The following is a 17,060-nucleotide window of genomic DNA, read 5'->3' as shown; positions in this document are numbered from 1 at the left end:
TTCCTAGAAACGTGCAACATACCAAAACTGAATCCAGAAGAAATAGAAAGCCTGAAAAGACCTATAATAAGTAAGGAGACTGAGGTAGTAATCAAAAACTTCCTGACCAGGGAAAAGTCCAGGACCAGCTGGCTTCATGGAGGAATTATACCACACATTTTAAGAAGAATTTCAGTATTTCTTAAACTTTTCCAAAAACAGAACTAGAGGGAATTCTTCCAAACTCATTTGATGACAACTGCATCACCCTGATACCAAAGCCAAAGACACTACAAGAGAAGAAAACTACAGGCCAATACCTCTGTACATCAGTGCAAAAATCTTCAACAAAATACTAGCAAACTGAATTCAACAACACAAGACAAATACTATACTTCATGACCAAGTGGGATTTATCCCTGGGTTGCAAATTTGGTTTAACATGTGCAGATTAATCAATGTGATACATAACGATGACAAAATGAAAGATAAAAATAACACGATCATCTCAATAGATGAAGGAAAAGCATTTAACATAGTTCAACATTCATTCATGATAAAAATGGTCAACAAAATAAGTGCAGAAAGAATTTACCTTGACACAATAGAGTTCATTTATGAAAAATCCGTGGTGAACATCAAAATCAATGAGAAAAAAACTGAAAGCTTTTCTTCTAACATCCAGTAAAAAGCAAGTATGTCCACTCTCACCACTTATATTCAACATAATACTGGAAGTACTAATAAGAGCAATTAGCCAGGAAAAAGAAAGAAAAGGCATACAAATCAGAAAAGAAGTCAAATTATTTATTTGCAGAAGACATGTTCCTATATGTAAGAAAAAACTAAAGACTCTACACACACACAGAGTTAGAACTAATAAGTAAATTTAGCTAAGTTTCAGGATACAAAGACAACATCCAAAAATTAGTTGTGTTTCACACCAGCAATGAGCTATCTGAAAAGGAAATCAAGAAAACAATCCCATTTATGATAATATCAAAAATAATAAAATACTTAGGAATAAATTTAACCAAGGAGGTGAAGAAATCTGTATACTGAAAACTATGTCATTTGTGAAAGAAATGGAAGAATACACAAATAAATGGGAAGGTACCCTGTGTTCACTGATTGGAAGAATCAATATTGTTAAAATGTCTATACAACCCAAGCTATATACAGACTCAACACAATCCCTATCAAAATTCTAATGGCATTTTTCACAAAAATAGAAAAGCAATCCTAAAATTCATATGGAACCATAAAACACCCCCAGATAGTCGAAATTATCTTGAGAAAAAAGAGCAAAGTTGGGGGCATCATACTTCCTGATTTGAAATTACTATACAAAGTTATAGTAATCAACACAGTAAGTTACTGGATTAAAAACAGGCATATACACAAGAGGTGGTTAGTATTAGCAAAAGAAAGGTTTGTCTTAAAGATGTTTTGCTCTGAGTCTGGATAGGGGTGCAACTTCTCTTCTCCAATGTTTATGACTCACAGGACCTGAAATAACAGCACCTTCCCCTGTCCCCGTTCTATCAAGGGAGAAACAAGGTGCAACTACTTACCTAACAATGAAAAACCAGAGGTCTTTAAGGAGTAAGAAGAAAGAGAGGAGGAGAAGGAGGATGGGGAGGAGGAGGGGGGAGAGGAGGGTCTGTACCCTAGAGGAAAGTGTAGGGAAATAAAACCAATGAATTATGAGGAAGGAGGGAATAAAGGAGGGAGAACAAAGAGGAGGTCTGGACTAGACATGGCTTGATACACAACTGTTTTGGAAATATAAATAGTATTCTACACCATTGTCTGGACTCTATATTTAAGCTTGTTCATCTAAAAGCAAGGTTTTCTACCTGGTAATAAACTGTATTTTAATAGCCTTTCCAAGCATTAGTTACATTACTCAGAGGTTATAATTGGCTGTGGAGAGGTGGGGAAGAATTGGTTGTCACATGGTATGTAGTGCTACCATTTGCCCTCCTACCTGATTTCATGGTGACTGAATCAGCTTCCCAGTATTAAGTTGTGGAAGACTATTGGACACCCAAATATAGGTGACTTGCATTCAGGAAAGATGTCCAATCTAGGGATATAAATTTTAGGGTCATCATCATATGGATAGCATAAATTCGTAAGACTGGATGGTATCACCAAGAAGGTAAGTGAAAGTTAAAGGGGAAAGAAATCTAAGGACAAAGTCCTGGGGCACTCCAGTGTTGAGGAACCAGCAAATGAAACAGAAAAAGGAATAACGAATGAGCTGAAATAAAAACTAAGAGTGTGGTGGTCTAGAAAGCAAGGAAAAAAACTGTTTTAAGGAAGAATGAATGATTAACTCCCTCATATGCTGCTGCTAGTTTAAGATGACAAGTAAGAATTGATTTTTGAATCTAGCCACATAGAATCATTGAAAACTTTGACAAACACAATTTCAGTGGAACGGTGTAAGTGGAATTCCGGTCTGAATGGTATATTAGTTTTCTAAGGATGACGTAACAAATTGCTACATTTGGGTGGCTTAAAACAACAGAAATTTATCCTCTTACTATTAAGTTTAAAATCCAGGTGTTGGCGAAGTTCAATCCTCCTAAAGGTTCTGAGGGAGAAACTATACCCTGCCTCTCTACTAACTCTCACGGATTGCTGGCAATCCTTGGTGTTCCTTGGCTTACAGGCACACCGCTCCAATCTCTATCTCTGTCTCAGCATGGTGTTCTCCCTGTGTCTTCTGTCATCTTACCACTGCGCATCTTTCTCTCTGTTTCTTCTCTTCTTATAAGGACACAACATATGTCATATTGGAGTAGCGTCCACCGTAATCGCCTCACCTAAAGTAGATTACATCTGCAAAAATGCTATTTCCGAAGAAGATCACTATCACGGGTACCAGGGGTTATGACTTCAACATAACCTTTTTTGGGGGGCTGCATTTCAACTCATAGGGTTGATTTAAGTATAGGAAAATGAGTATGTGAAACATCCATTAGTCAATACTTTCACAAGTAGGAATAGACGGGCAGATGTGACCAGGAGAGTGTTTTTGTTGTTATTCATCTTTTTTGTTGTTGCTGTTGCTTTGTTTTTAGGATGGTAAAAATAATATATTAAAATGTTGATGGAAATGATCTGGCAAAGTGTAAAAGTAGTGATGCAGGAGAGAGAGGGAGGAGAATTGCTAGATCAGTGCTTTTGAGTAAGTGAGAGAAGATGGGGTCTTGTGAATGAGTGGAAAGATTGGCCTTTGCTAGGAATTCATCCATAGTAATAGTAGAGAAGGCTGAGTATATAAACCGTATTGCTGGTAGGTAGGTGCATTTGGTATTGAAAGCTTGTGAAAGATCTTTTCTCATTGCTTTAGCTTCTCGTCTCCCAGTGATATTCTCTGAGGTGCAAGATTATAAATTTACTAACGATTATAGTATTTCTGTAGAATTAAATTTTGTTGTGTTATTATCTATTGCTGTGTGACAAGTTTTTCACAGTTTCTGTAGGTCAAGGCTCTTCTCACAGGGCTTAAATCAGGGTGTTGTCCTACCACTGTTCCTTTTCTTTCTTAATCTTTTCCCTCTCACCGCCGTCCCTTTCTGCCTAGTTTTGAGTTAATGGCCCAGTTTGACCAGTTTAACTGCAAATTCTGAGTTGTGCTGACTATTGTCTTGAGAAATAATATTTCTAGACTCAGTGGGTCAGCAGACACAGCAGAGAGGGAAATGTGCTTGGAAACAACCTGAACGACCTAGCAATATACCATTTAGATTTCCTAAAGTGCTACCAAAGTCTTCAAGTTAACCAGACGGGGGTATTTCCCTATGTGGGGTCTTCTAATTTTTTTTCTCAAATCCTATCAGTTCTATAGAATTTATATTCAAAATTGAAAAAATATGGACAAGATGGGATATTCTTCCAAGGGCTGCCCTTGTGCCTCTTCACAAGCTAAGTTAAATAGATAAGAAGGTTAGTTTTTCTTTTGCAGATAAGGTGTTTGTCACAGCAGTTTCCAGGAGAAATAATGTGATTTGACTGCAGAAACACTCATTTTGTTCAATCACACTGTATCTTTTAACACATCAGGACTAAGCTCAATGCGTACATAAGAATTCTGTTTCCTGCAGACTGCTTTTTGCCCCCCAAGAGAAAAGCTTTTGCTTAGTATTCATTTTCATTTTCCATTATCTAAACATTAATGGTTTGTTTTTATTTTCTTTTCCTCATGCTGATAAGTAATTCAAATAGAAAGTTATTTATTGCATATGTGGAAGAAAACATAAATAAAATGTCAGGAAGGTTGTAATTTTTATAAATACCACCCTGTGAGGGAAATCTTGTCCTTAAACCTCAATGGTTCATTGAGTGTGAAAGTACATTCTAGTTCCCTTCAGGTTAGGCATATTGAAAATAGTCTACTATTTTTTTCTTGAAGGAATTCATTTTTTTTCTCTTATCTCTTCTTAAATAATGTCTTCAAATAGAAACTTTCACAAAAATATGAATATTGTAGCCCGGTATATATATATATGTGTGTGTGTGTGTGTGTGTGTGTGTGTGTGTATATATGTATATATATTTATTTGTGTTTGACTCTTACACCTTCTATTAATTAGGTTAAAAGGTGAAGTCTTTTAGCTATATTTTCTTAGGCTAGGTTTCCATAGTCAGAACTGTTGACCTTGTAGCTATTTAAAAGCTCTGCAAAGAACAATGAGGGTGTAGTAAATCTAGAGGATATTTTCATAGAAAGCAGAATAAAGGCAGTCTCTAATGAAGTGTACCAGTCCAGATAATCACTGGGCTCTAGTGTTCAATGTGGGCTCTCGCTCAGGGAGAAGAAGGAATTTTAAAGAAGAGGACAACTAATGAAATTATTCTTAGTTTTTTGCTCTTTCCATGTTTGTGACATATGTTAAAAGTCTAGCTCACAGAAGCCATGGATACTATTCCTTAAGGAAAAGGTAGTTCAGTAACTGTGCTCTTGCTAAGTTTACCTTTCTTAAAATAGTAGCTAGAAATATCAACTAAGAATTAAGGCCCTAGGTTGGGTTGTTTTGGGCCTCTGCTCAAAGCTTTATCACTATGAGTGATATTCTGTGATTCAAAATTAAAAGCCATGCTGTATATATATTTTTTCAAATTTCTTTTGCAGCTCAATTTTGTTTTTGAGATTTATTTGGTAGATCCAAGTATCTATGATTCATTAACTGTTCAATTTACCATATGACTAAATAAAAATTTATGTAGCATTTCTTCTGTAAAAGAGTTAAGTTTCTGATTTTTCTTAATGCAGTCAGTACGGCAATGAACATCCTTATACATATTTTTTTCATGTACCCATGTGCAAAAGTTTCTTTGGGGAATATAAATAGAAATGCAGTCGATAGAAAATAGGATATTCACATATTCAGTAGAAATTCAATTGATAGAAAATAGGATATTCATATATTCAGCTTTATAAGATGTTTTCAAATTTATCTTTAAAGCAGCATATCAACTTACATATCCTAGGCAGGACTCTAAGAGTTCCTTCTCTCAATGTCTAAAATTAGAAGTGATTAAGTATGATGTTTACATTATGTTTTGTTAGATACATTTTATCTGGTTAAAGTCTCCATAGATTTCTGATTTGCATAGATATTTTTATCAAGAATCAATGTAGAGGTTTATCAACTGTAGTTTCTGCATCCGTTGAAATAGTCACTTTTTTATTCTTTTAGTCTGTTAATATGGCAACTTGCATTATTAGATTCTCTAGTGTTTTTCATATTTACATATTGGAATAAATTCTACTTGATACCTGTCTACCTATCTGTCTATTCATTCACGCATTCATCCATATAACATATTTAATTAAATATCCTCAGGTAGGTATCAAGATTATTGTTATATAGATGTTCTTCCTATTCTATTGTCTGTACCACAGAGTTCAATGGTAGGGATTATCCACTAGTTTGGTGGATTTACCTGAAAAAAATATGTGGGCTTGATACCTTGTGTGAAAGTTACTAGTATTCTTATGTGATTTTTAAACTTTTACATGTTCCTTCTCAGATGTTCTTCTTTTCATTTTTGCCTTCTTTCTTTTATTCTTGATCAATTTTGCCAGAGATTTGTCTAAGTTAATAGCTTTTCTCAGTTGAGCAGTTTTTGGTTTTGCTGATCCTCTATGATTTCTTTGCTTTTCTATTTCGTTAATTTTAGTTTTATGTTATTTACTTATCTTTTTCTTTGTGTTTCTTTTATTTTTTAAAAAATCTGTTTTCCTGCTTCCCTCTCCCATCTTTAAGATTTTGATGTACTATTTGACATCTTCTTATTTATTCTTTTTTTAAAAATTTTATTCTATTGAGTTATAGTCAGTTTACAATGTTGTGTCAGTTTCCAGTGTAGAGCACAATTTTTCAGTCATACACGAGCATACATATATTCATTGTCTTTTTGTGTTTATTTTTTTAAATTAACTTGTTTCACTCACTAATATTATATTTTTGAAATATTTGACATATATATTAATAAAGCATATGTAATACTTATAAGAATATTTTAAATGCATATGTAAATTATAAAGCATAACACTAGTAAAATAAACATCTGTGGATACAGTATCCTAACAAATAAATAGAAATAATCAATAATGTTGAAAATATGTTCTAGCCTGTTTTTATCTCCAAGTATTAGGAAATATTTCAAGCATGCTGACAAAGATAGAGATTTGTATATATTTTCCACCTTTATTGAGGTATAATTGGCATATAACATTGTATAAGTTTTAAGGTATACAATGTGATGACTTGATACAAGTATATATTGTGAAATGTTTATCAAAATAAGGTTAGTTAACATTTCCTTCACCTCATCTCACATAATTACCGTGTTTTATTGTTATGATGACAACATGAAAGCATTACTCTCTTAGCAACTTTCAAAGTATACAGTACAGTATTAACTATAGTCACCATGGTGTTCTTTAGATCCCTGGAACTTATTCATTGTGTAACTGAAAATTTGTAACCTTTGACTAATATCTCCCCATTTCCCCCATCCCTCAGTCCCTGGAAACCACCATTCTACTGTTTCTATGAGTTTGTTGTTTATAGATTCCACATGTAAGTGAGGTCATGCAGTATTTGTCTTTCTCTTTCTGACTTTTTTCACTTAGCATAATGCCCTCAAGGTCCATCTATGTTGTCACAAATGGCAGAATTTCCTTCCTTTTTAGAACTGAATAATATTCCATTGTATATATAAACCACATATTCTTGATTCATCCATCCAGTTAGAATGTCACTATTGTGAATAATGCTGCAATGACCACAGGAGTGCAGATATCTCTTTGAGATAATGATTTTATTTCCTTCAGGTATATACCCAGAAGTGAAATTGCTGGATTATATGATAGTTCTATTTTCAATTTTCTGAGGAACCTCCATACAGTTTTCCCTAGTGCTGGAACCAATCTACATTCCCACCAACATTGCACCAGAATTCCCTTTTTTCTACATCCTTGCCACCACTTGTTACTCTTGTCTTTTTGCTAATAGTCATGGTAACAGGTGTGAGGAGATAGCTCATTGTGGTTTTGATTTGCATTTCCCTAATATTAATGATGTTGTATACCATTTTATGTACTTGCTGGCCATTTGTATGCTTCTTTTAGAGAAAGTCTCTTTAAGTCCTCTGCCCATTTTTCAACTGGTTTATTTGTTTTTGGTATTGAGTTGTATGGCTTCCTTATATGTTTTGGATACTAGCCCCTTATTACATACATGGACTGCAAATATTTTCTCCTATTCTGTAGGTTACCTCTTCATTTTGTTGGTTGTTTCTTTTGCTTTATAGAAGCTTTTTAGTGGGATGTAGTTTCACTTGTTTATTTTTACTTTAATTGTGCTTTTGGTCTCCTATCCAAAATATCATTTCAAAGACAAACGTCAAGGAGCTTTTTCTCTGTTTTTTTTTCCCCAAGAGTTTTATGGTTGCAGGTCTTAGGTTTAAGTCCTTAATCCATTTCTAGTTAATTTTTGTGAGCGGTGCAAGATAGGGGTCCAATTTCTCTTTTTTTTCCTCTGTGGCTATCCAGTTTTCCCAATATCTTTTATTGATAAGATTTTCCATTCCCTATTGAGTATTTTTGGCCCCCTTTTCAAATATTAGTTGATCATATATGGGTAGGCTTATTTCTGGATTTTCAATTCTGTTCCTTTGGTCTATGTTGATTATTACAGCTTTGTAATGTAGTTTGAAATCATGAAGTGCGATGTCTCCAGCTTTGTTCTTTCTCAAGATTGCTTTGGTTATTCCATGTCTTTTATGATTCCATAAGGATTTTAGGGTTGTTCTTTTCTGTTTTTGTGACAAATGCCATTGGAATAGGGAATAATTTCAGTGTGCTCAGAGGTATAGGAGCTGCCCCTAGTTGCCTGATGCTGATCCTAGGGTGATTAGGGCAGGAGGTTAGTGTCTCACAGGTGTTAACATATGATAAAGAAGGCGCTTGGGGTTGTTTGGGCTCTGGATTGGTTAGTTTGCTCATGAAAACTATGCTCACTGGATAGTTGCTTCTACCTGTAGGAATCTGCTAACTCTGGGAAAGGTAGTCCCTCTCTAGTCAGCAAGGTCCCATGATGACAAAATATCAGATACAGAAACTGAATAACGTGCTTAATACACATACCTACCAAACTCTCCTGATTTTTGTTTTTGTTACTTCTTTATCTTTTATACAATAGACACTAAGATACAATTTGTACAGTAACACTAATCAACATATCATTTTGGTACATATACATATGTAATGAAATTTTTAAATCTTATTAATTTTTAAATTAATTTTTTATAATGCATACATTTAAGGACATTTATTTCTAACTACAGCCAGAGCTACATGTCAGTTTTTCTCATTTTGTTTTGAATGAAACTCAGATATGAATATTTTTGTATTTGTATAATTTCTACTTTGGCACATGAGTTATAAGTTATATAGAAGTTTTCCTTTTTTTCTGAAGGTAACTTGTTATTTGATTGTATTTTTTTATTTAGTAATTTAAGGAATTTGGTCTTCATTCCAGAGATTCTTTGGTATTTGTTAAGACTTTCATATATTTGTATTATTGTATCTCAAGCTCTTCTTCTAAGTGCAATTTTCCTTTTTGCTAAAGTATAGCAGTTCATAGCTCTTTCTGAAAGGATTTATAAGTGTTAAACTAAGTCTTTGTTTTACAATGTCTATTTTACTCTCACTTTTGAATGGTACTTTAGCTGGCTGCGGCCTTCTAGGGTGACAGGTATTTTTCTTCAACATTCTGAAGGTCTAATTCCACTGTCTTCTGGCCTCTGTTACTGCCAAAAAGTTTGTTCTCATTCTAGGCATTGTTCCTTCATAGCTAGTCTCTTCCCCCTCCCTTTTTGTAGTTTTGTTTCTCTCTTCTGCTTTTATTTAGTGTTCTAAAATTTCACTAAATTTTACTACTGCTAATTATTATTATCATTTAAATCCTGCTTGGGGGTTGGCATTCTTGACAATTCATTTTTAAAAAAACATTTCTAGAAATTTCTAATCCTTGCCATTTTAGATATACTCTCTTTCCCATTTTTTAAAAATGTTCTTCTTCTGGAACTTCTAATAAAAATATTGTGTGTTATCCTTCCAGATATTTAAAATTCTTTTTCAAGTTTTTTATCTCATCACCTCTCAGTACTGCATTTTGGTGTTTTTTTATAAAAAAATTTCCAGTTTTTAAATTTTTCTTTAACATTATCTAATTTGCTATTTATCCATCTATTGTTTTTTAAATTGTAATTAGAATAATTTTTAATTTCCAAAAATTCTATGTGGATCTGTTACCAATCTATCTGTTCTTCTTTTTCTTACTGTATTCTTTTCTTTCTTCTTAGCTTGTATGTTTTTTCTCTTTTATCTTTTAATCATATTTGATAATTTATCTATGTTTTATTTGCTTGATGTATTTACAATCTAATTCTCGTTTTCTGGATCCATCACAGTGGGCCATTCTTTTCATGTGTTTTTTTTTTTATAGTGAGCTATATTTGAAAAAAATTATTCATTGTGCATGTACTCTGAATTTTAGAAAAGTTCTTAGAAAGCAGATTTACATTTGCATGTTACAGGTATCTCAGGAATTTCACCAATATTGGAACAAAATTTATATTAATTTCCCTGTTTTATATTTTTGCATAACATATTTTAAAATCAGACTATCTCACACACCTAGTATTTTGATTTCTCACAGGTATTTTTTAATCCAAAGTCTCATATATAAACAGATTGCCTTGATACTTTCATGTACATATGAGTTCCTTTTTTCCTTTTCCTAGCTATTCAGCGGTCTTGCTTAAAGTTCCCTATCTCAAGAGCCCCATGTATGGACATTTAAATCTTATTTCCTAACTATTAGGGTGTATATCTGTGTCTTGGGACTCTTCATACTACTGCTACAATAGCTCACTATCCTACTACTTAGTTTCTGACACCTGGGAATTTCCCTTTCTTCTGAATTTAGTATATAAACTTATTTTGTGATTATTCTTCAGCATTTCTAGATCTGTAAAGGGCAGTTCTTGTTAGTTCAGTGTATAGGTTGCCCCTATTCATTCTTTGATCTATTGGAATTAGGCTTCCACTGCCACCACTCCACTGACATGATTTCCCAATTCTTAATTTCTGTGACTTCATGTTCTCATCTCTGTTATTGAACACTATTGACCCTTAAATCTTTGAAATGTCTTCCTTTTTTTCTTGAATTCTGTAAAACCTCTCTTATTTCTCTGACTACCTTTTGAAACTCTGTCAGTCTTTTTTACTTGATCGTGTTCCTTTTCAAAAACAAATTTTAAAAGAAATAAAGCATTTTAAAATGTATAAAAAATAATACAATGAACACCAGGACACCTAGTATTGAACTTACGCCATAGAATGTTACCAAAACATTTGAAATACCCTGTTTTCTTCTTTAGTGTCCTCTCCCTCACTGTCTCCCAGAAGGAGTCACTACTATAAACTGGAAGTTTATTTTCCTCATACATTTCTTTATATTTTATTCTGTATATGCATCTATGAAGGATTTATAGTATTTTGTATTCTTTTATGCTTTCTATAAATTATTATACTGTACATATGCTACAATTTGTTTTGCTTAATATATTTTTGAGTTTCATCCATATTGATATCTGTAGCTCTAACATATTAATTTACACTCTTATACAGTATTATGTTCTATGAATATGTCACAGTTTAGTTATCTGTAGTGCCCTTAGTCCTTTGTTGCTTTCAGCATATCATGATGTGTTACAGCTTACATGTGCCTAGTTAAGTGGATTTATAGATCATATCTAGTTTTAAATAAATTCAACTTCACAAAATGGAAAAGTTATCTTAATATTCTTGTGAAAAAAATCTTAGATTTAAGACAATACTAATAATGTAAGCTTAAATGAACAAGCAAGACATGGCAGAGCTTACACTTCTATTCCTAGTATAAACTTTTGGTCAGCCATTCAAAGCAATGTAAAAATATATAATAATATGTATAAACAATATTAAACATATGAAAACAATGACCTAATAAAATATGAATAGAGCCCAGGTTAAAAAAATTCTGTGTTATAAAGAAGAATATTTTAAATATGGTTTACATCTGCTGTTAAAAATAATGAACTTGACTTAGCTGTTTGTTGTGTCCTATGATAGGAGTATAATAGTATAAAGTAATAATGATTACCAAGCAATTTAAAAACTAAACATCTAGAACATAGAAAATGTTAATAGTAATTGTATTCATAATAATAATATTTTGTATCATTACATAATTTCACTTTTTCTCATTCTTTTTAATTTTTATTTTTGTCAATTTTAATGTACATAATGTTTTAATAAAGTGGAAATGAATAATTTAGAAATAAATAAATATACATGTTTATTGAGGATACATGCTCAAATTTTCCTCTGGTAAGAATGGTAATCAAAAATTATGGAGACCCTTGTTCTGGAGGATAAATATGAAACTCATTAGTGTTAACAAAGTCTTTTACTTTGGAGCCCTTGACCTTATATCTTCATCTTGAATAACATCCTAGTTCCTGTTCTCTTCCCTCTACTCTTGTCCCTCCCTGAGTGTTTTAGATTCACCTTAATAATAACTATTCTCAAGATAAACTTTCGTTAGGCTGTACTCTGCAGGCCTGCAAGCCTTGTTGTCCAGTCTTGAGAATGAACAAGGAGCCTGGAGACAGCTACAGATACATCAACAGTTTATTGGACAGGGGAACTTACACGTCCAAAACAAGGGTCCTGGAGCAACACCCCACCATGGATGGCAGATGGCAGGCGGGACATGGCAACAATTTTTGCTACTCGAGGGAGAAGGAGGCTACCATTTATAGGGGGAATAGATGTCAGTTTGGCTCATCAGTTACCAGGGAAACCAGCAGCTGGGGCAGGAGGCAAGCACGTAGGCAATTACCAATTAAGCCCTATAATTAAGAGGATTGGATAGTCATGGGAGGGAAGCAGTTTGAGCAGGAGATGTACGGAGAGCAAGAGAACAGCCCTCTTGAATGGCCTGACCATACGACTGTGTTCCTTCACAGATTACTCTTTAATTCAACTTTTCCCGTTCTTCCAGGTGAATACTTTTCTTTCAAGACTCAGCTCAGATTCTACCTTTACTTTGAAGACTTTGACTTACCTAGAGTTGAGTGCTATTTTAGTAGTATTGTTTTCATGTTCCAAGCACTTAATGGAGAACATTTAATGTGTTTGTTCCCTTTTTGTTCCTTCTATTGGTTTGGAATTTATATCTCTGTATTTTCTTTCTTTTTCCTTATTACCATTAAATGTTTAACATGCATACTTCACTTAACACAGTGTAATATTAACCAGTATTTCTACAAGGTCCTTAGACTGCTTTAGCTTAGAATACTTGTCTCATTCCTTTCATGTCATGTCCAGATTTTAGTTCCACTTTGTTTCTATGTCCTCTCCAGTTAGTCATTATGATTTTTGCAGATTGTTTCTTCAAATTATTCTATATATTTTAATTTCTTTACTCACTATTTATTGTTTTTGTCTAAAAATATATATGTATTTACCCTCATTCTTGAATATTGGTTTAGCTGTACATAATATTCTAGATTAGTATTTATTTTCCTTAGCACTTAAGGTTATTATCCCTCTGTCTTCTGGATTCCATTCTTGTTGCCTTTTCTCATTAGTTGCTTTAAAGATCTCTTTGTCTTTGATTTTCTTTAGCTTCGCTATGATGTTTCCCCCTCCCCTCCATTCTAAATGCTGGCTGAAACTTGACATTCATCTTCTATCTGAAGATAACTGTCTTTAACAAATTCTGGAAACTTCTCTTTGTTATACTTTATCCAACACTTCCATATGTTTTGTAGAGGAGATATTTAAAGTTATATAATCTGCTTTATTGCCAGAAACTGAACTGGTCTGTGTAACTTATCATATTATAAATCTGCAAATTTTGTTTAAACATTTCTCTTCTGCTAGACTGTGAGTTCCTTTAAGGCGGGGAAGATATCGTATACCTTTGCGTATTCCTGGTACCAGGGCCATAGTAAGGGTCAGTTAGTGTTAATTTAAATGACACTTATTGGGGAAGGAGAGTAAAGCAAAAGAGTGCTTTTTCTAAATTATCTATATGTTTATAAATCAAAATGGGCTTCCTTTGTTGTCTGTTACTTCCTTTGTTGTCCTTTGTTGTCTGAAATAGGCCATTTCACTAATCATACATTTTATTTTAGCAATAAAGACTTTGGATTCCTTTTCTTCTCTGTTTTCATCTCAATGTAATAAAATTATTACATGGTTATAGGTAGAACTGATAGTTCCATCTCTGTTTAACGATACAGTTCAGCCTCATAGAGCAACCAAAACTTATTATAAAACTCAATTGCCAAAGAGTATCTTCACTTATTTTAGAAAGCAAAAAGAGTACAAAATTTATCTTTAAAACAAAAAAGATAGATTTTAGAAGCTTCTTCTCATACTGTTTGGAAGTTATTATCATGTACTAGCCTCTAAAACTATGGTGCCCCATGCATATATTCAGTTAGTTTTGATAACTAGAAAAACTCATATTAGTATTTATTAAAAACAATACTTACCCCTGTCAATGTGTTAAGAAGTCTATTACATCAGATACCATTTGTTGAAACCAATGTCTAATGACCTCTCTTTATGATCCCATTAGCTCCTAAGTGGAAAGTATTATTTGAAATGAAAACAAGGAAATAAAATTCATGCATACTAGCAGCTGATTCAGTACTGCATCAAGGATTTAGCACATTTACAGAGTCCATAAAATACATTATTTCCCAGGTGCTTTTCTCTATATTCATCAAAATATGATATTTAAATTGAACTTCCATATGGATAAGCAATTGAGAAATTGGTATTTGAATAGATCTATTTTTCTTATCTTAAAGTTAAGTCAGGTTAGTTTGTTTTCTTCATAGGAAGAGTGAGAGATTTAATGTGTGAGAACAGACATCATTTGTGAATTAACAAAACCTGACTGGGTCCATACCTTCAGCAGCAAAACCAATATAGAAGACACCCTGCAACTGTAACTTTAGTCAAAATAATCACCTGAAATCTGTTTACTGAAAGACATGAATGGCAATGACATAGCTATAGAAAAAATATATGATGCCAGTAGAATACTAGTTTTAATCCAACAGGTATTTACTAAGTTCTTTCTACATGTACAACTTATTGTTAGCAGCATGGATAGACAAAGTGGTTATTTCTCTCAAAGATATTAAAGTATTCATTAGAGAAAGAAAAAATGTTAAAGCATTCCATGTATATATCAAATTAAGAGGATATGTATGTGATATCACCTATGAAATTTCAGTGGATGATCATATCAGAGTGAGCTCATGCCTTGGAAAAGGCTTTTTGGAAGAGGTAGTAATGTTAGGATGGAGTGAGATTTCAAGAGTGAAAAAGAGCTTGGTGCATCGAGTGCACAACGTGTGGAAAAGTGTGGCTGAAGCAGAAACCTTTACGAATTGGAGAAATAGGATTCCCAGTAGAAAGGGCAGCCAGGGCAGATTGTAGATGACTTTAAATGACAAAATAAGGAATCAGAATGTAGTCTGATAGTCAATGATAAGCCTTTGAGGGTTTCTTTGAGATTTTACTATGTGATATTGTCAAGATTCCTTTGTTATAACGGCTCTCACCAAAATCTTTCCTTCTTAACCCTCCCTCCTTCACTCATCACCGTGGGACACTAAACAGGGAAGTTTTGAGTAGAGGGATAGGGCTTGAGGGGAGAAAGAAGTTGGACCTAGGGCACTGGTAAGAGGGAACAGGTCCTGATAAGGCAGACAAAACCAGTCAGGACCTTGGGATCTAGTGAGTTGCATGGAACAAGCACATGAAGGTAGAGATCTAGAAACGGAAGGGAAGAATATTATACCACCTACCACCTATCAAGGGAAAATAATTTAAAATTTTTAGTATGAGTCCAGAGAATTCTAGTGTTTTCTTTATCTCAAAGAAAAGATCATCTTCCCTATGGCACTTTGCCTCTCAGCTTTTTTTTTTTTTTTTTTTGGTAAATAATTTACCTGCGTTATTCTTTTCTTTATTGAGGTAAAAAGACAGCATGAGATCTATCCTTTTAACAAATTTTGTCTTTATAGTACTGTTGACTACAGGCACTATATTATACAGCAGATCTTTAGAACTTGCTCATTTTGTATAACTTAATTTTTATATCCATTGAATAACAACTCCCTATTGCCCCTGGAAACCACCATTCTTCTCTCTGCTTCTTTGCTTTTGACTATTTTAGACTCGCATGAGTGGAATCATATGGTATTTGTCCTTCTGTGACTGGCTTATTTCAATTGGCATAATGTCTTCTAGTTGCATCCATGTTGTTGCATCCATTTTAAAGGCTAAATAATATTTCCTTTTATGTGTATACCACATTTTCTTTATCTGTTCATCTGTCAATGGACACTTAGACTGTTTTCATGTCTTAGCTATTGTCAGTAATGCTGCAGTGAACATGGGAGTGAAGATATGTCTTCAACACACTGATTTTATTTACTTTAGATATATACCCAGAAGTGGGATTGCTGGATCATATGGTAATTATATTTTTAATTTCTTGAGGATCCTCCATACTATTTTGCATAACGCTTGTACCAATTTACATTTCAACTAAGAGTGTGCAAGGGTTCCCTTTCCTTTACACTCTTGCCAACATCTGTTAAAAGATTATCTTTTTGATAACAGCCATCCTAGCAGATGTGAGGTGATATCTCACTGTGCTTTTGATTTCCATTCCCGTGATGATTAGTGATGTTGAACACATTTCATGCACCTGTTGGCCATATGTATGTTTTCTTTGGAGAAATGTCTATTCAAGACCTTTGCTATTGAATTGTAGGGGTTCTTTTTATATTTTGGATATTATCCCCTTTTCAAACATAGAAATTGTAAATATCTTCTAACGAACCATAGGTTGCTTTATGATTTTGTTGATTGTTTCCTTTGCTGTGCAGTATAATATCTTTACATAAAATTTATTTTTCGAACATCCTAGGAAACACTGAGCAATAACCTCTGATGTTTAGCATAATGTTAGCAGTCTTTAGCCACCTCACCTCCACTTTGCAGAAAGTTAATGAAAATTTAAGATGCAGATAAGCTGTGAGTAAATTCTTAACTTTAAATGAGATAAATTATGAAATTGATCTGGTGGTTCAGATACATATCCCTTCAGAATTTGGCATCACATGTTACAGTATATTGCTGTAGTATAACTTTGGAAACAGGTAGTGGATGTAATACATTTTAATAATAATCTGTGCATAATCATTAACTATGTGATTTTCCATTAGGAGTACAGAGCATAGGATAGGCTATAACATCAGTTCCCAGAGCCTACTGTGAAAAGTTGAGGAAAGGGAATTAAGGATGGCTAGCAGAGTCAGTATAAGTGACAGGGTATTTTTGTAAATTTTATTGCCACACAAGTAAAAAAGCAACATGGTACCAGAGTAGGAAGCTCACCATACTTGTCACT

Source organism: Camelus dromedarius, chromosome X (assembly GCF_036321535.1).
Source record: "Camelus dromedarius isolate mCamDro1 chromosome X, mCamDro1.pat, whole genome shotgun sequence".
Taxonomy (NCBI): Eukaryota; Metazoa; Chordata; class Mammalia; order Artiodactyla; family Camelidae; genus Camelus; species Camelus dromedarius.
This window is presented reverse-complemented; position numbering follows the sequence as displayed.